The 3,055-nt window shown below is 47.1% G+C and overlaps 1 pseudogene; it reads left to right on the plus strand.

Moving 5' to 3' along the window:
* The first annotated feature begins 2,134 nt into the window (after positions 1-2,134).
* LOC115500184 lies at positions 2,135-2,231 on the plus strand (annotated as a pseudogene).
* Positions 2,232-3,055: the final 824 nt, after the last annotated feature.

Here is a 3,055-nt window from a genome sequence, read left to right on the forward strand (position 1 = left end):
GGAGCAAATGTCATCATAGTGTCTCTTGCTTTTTCATCATCGGATCAGTCAAAAAGTGAGGTAATGTATTTTCTATCACCAGATGTATTTAGACGAAAGATCTCCCCACGTGCAGGATTTATGCTTCAGTTGGAAAGCTAAACCTGTATTTTCCAAGTTCCCCTTCAGTGCTGGTATTCTGTGATTCTGACGTGGGTCTGGGAAGGGCTCCTGGGTTCCACATTAAGCCCCAGAGTCCTGAGCACGGTGACATAACCCCGTGTGATCATGCCGTAAGGCACACTTGACCTGAAGACACGGAAATTATCTGGGTTGGTCTCATGCAATCACACGAGCCCTCGAAGGCAGAGAACTTTCTCTGCAGAAGAGAAAGGCAAAAAAAACAAAAAACAAAAAAAGTCGGAGATTCCAAGCAATGGAAGGATTCGACTCACCATCGCTGGCCTTGTACGTGAAGGATGCCGGGCGAGAAGGAATATGGGTGACCTCCAGATGGCAGCCAGCGAGGTATTGGTGACCCCAGGCCTGCAACCACAAGGAAGCGGATTCTGCCAAGGATCTGAATGAGCCTGGAGGCCAACTGTTTCTTACGCTTCGGGGTAAGCACTTTTCCACCACGACCTTGATTTCAGCCCATGAGACCCAGCGCAGAGCCCAGTCAAGCCCTCCTGAGCACCTGACCTACAAAACTAAGGTAACCAATGAATGCTGAGTTAGCCACTCGGTGTGTGTGTGGTGCTTGTCAATAGAAAACGAATGCAGTTGGCCGTGACGTTTATTAAACTCCTAATTAGTGCCCTTTGAGTGACTTAGCTCTGAAACAGGGGCTATTTATCCATTGTGGGTAATGTCTCATCTATCACGTAGGCGGTCTGGATTTTTGCCTTTGTTTCATCTGCCGCAAGCACACTCATAGATAACGTATTTTTAAAGAGGGAGAATAAGGCGATCGTGTCGACTGGATTTTTTTCTCTAACTCGTTGTGAATTCGGGGTATATTATTTCCGTCACAGGCAACACAAGAACAGAAACATGCTAATGCATAATCCTCCGAGATTTAGTTCTGTCTGAAATGACAAAGGACCGTTATTTCTTTGCATAGAGTCGGAGCGTATTCAAACATGCTGAGGTCGTGTGTCACATCGCGGTATCATTCATTTTGGACGTTTGGGGTTGGGATGGCTTATCCCGTTTTTCCTGCCTTCAGTTCACAGACTCTTGATGTGTTGCTCATGCCGGTTGTGAATTGACTCTGTTGTGGGTACCACGTTCTTCTAAAAAAAAAAAATCAAACCTATTTTAAGGTGTATTCCACCCCCTGCCCCCCAGCCCCATTAAGCTTTTACAATGTTCTTGCAAAGTTCCAGCTCGGGTTGTGACTCAGGCCCACTCAGAACCATCAGAGAGTTACTAGCGAGCGACAGGCACAGAGATGCTATTCTGAGTTGGGGACCAACAGCACCATTCAGGGGCTTTGATGCCAATTAAGAACGAGGCCAAAGATGAGCTGAGCAGGGAGTCTACGTCCTTTCACGGGGTGAGAAGAGACGGGAAAGAGCTGTTTTGATTGAGCGCGAAATATACAATCGTAGGAGGGATCCGTGACCGCATTCGTGTCCCTTCCTTCTCTTATTGCTGCATTTAGTGCCAATTTAACGAGTGTCTGCCCCTTGCCTGACCCGTGTCAGGTGCTGAGATGATGAAAAGTGGTAACAAAGGGAAAGCGGGGCTTCAGGAACAATGTGCCAAGGAAGGTCGCAGAGCAGCCGGAGATGTTCTGAGGGCCCCTGAAGGGGTGGCCACTCGTTCTGACCAGGAGTTGGGGAAGGCATCTGGGGTGACACATTTGAACGTGGTCTTGAAGGATGCAGTGGGAGGGCCCAGGTGGAAGAGGCATTTCAGGAAAGAGGACACAAAGACAGGGGAGTGGTGAGAGAGCCAAACAGGACACCAGGCAGCTAGTGTGCCCGGAGGTGTTCCGGGGGCCGAGCAAAGGACTTCTGGGAAGGACGGTGGACAGAGGGACCAGAGAGACAGGTGGGCCTGGTTCTGTGAGAGTTCGATGACATTGTAAGAAGGCAAGGAGTCCCTGAAAGGTCTGAAACGGGTAATAAAATCCAAATATATTAGCACAGTGCTCACTTCGGCAACGTATATCTTCGACACAGAGAAGATTAGTGTGGTCCCTGCCCGAGGATGACACACACATTCATGAAAGGCTCCATATTTTTTCTAAACAAACAAGAAGAACAACAAAAACAAATGGTAGCACAGCTATAGTCTAAGACGTTTTGGAAGCCATGTTCCTTCCTGCTCCAAAATTCATAAAGAAAATACCAGCGGTGGTAAGAGTAAGACGTGGGACAGCATACCTGTATCTCTTGGATAAATACCTAGTAGTCAACTGCTGGGTGTTAAGGCAGTTCTATTTTTAAATTAAAAAAAAAATAAATTAAATTAGAATAAAAAATAAAATAAAATGTAAAAAAAAAAAGAGTAAAACGTGGGGTGCCTGGGGGGTTCAGTCGGTTAAGCGTCTGACTTCGGCTCAGGTCGTGATCTTACGGTTTGTGAGTTTGAGCCCCGCGTCGGGCTCTGTGCTGACAGCTCAGAGCCTGGAGCCTGCTTCCCATTCTGTGTCCCCCTCTCTCTCTCTGCTCCTCCACCACTCATGCTCTCTCTCTCTCTCTCTCTCTGTCTGTGTGTGTCTCTCTCTGTCAAAAATAACTAAACATTAAAAAAAAAAGAGTAAAACTTAATGTTCAGAGTCAACAGAGAGTCTCTGGACAGAAGGAGAAGTGCAGGGTCCCTGTGTCCGGGGACATTCCGCCTCTATTTTCTTTTCCTTTCCTCCTTTCCCTCCCATTGCACGATCAATAGCCTTATTTTCCCGTTGATTCGGCTCTTTTGGAAATACGCAGCAAAGCTAATTCAAGCTAGGGCTGAGAAGCCCACGAGAGGCCAATGCCAAGAACGGAGACATGACATAAAGTTATAAAAATGTGAGTATTAGGGAACTAGGCAAAGAAGAGAAATAACTCCCACCTGCACAGAC

This window comes from Lynx canadensis, chromosome D4 (genome assembly GCF_007474595.2).
Source record: "Lynx canadensis isolate LIC74 chromosome D4, mLynCan4.pri.v2, whole genome shotgun sequence".
NCBI lineage: Eukaryota > Metazoa > Chordata > Mammalia > Carnivora > Felidae > Lynx > Lynx canadensis.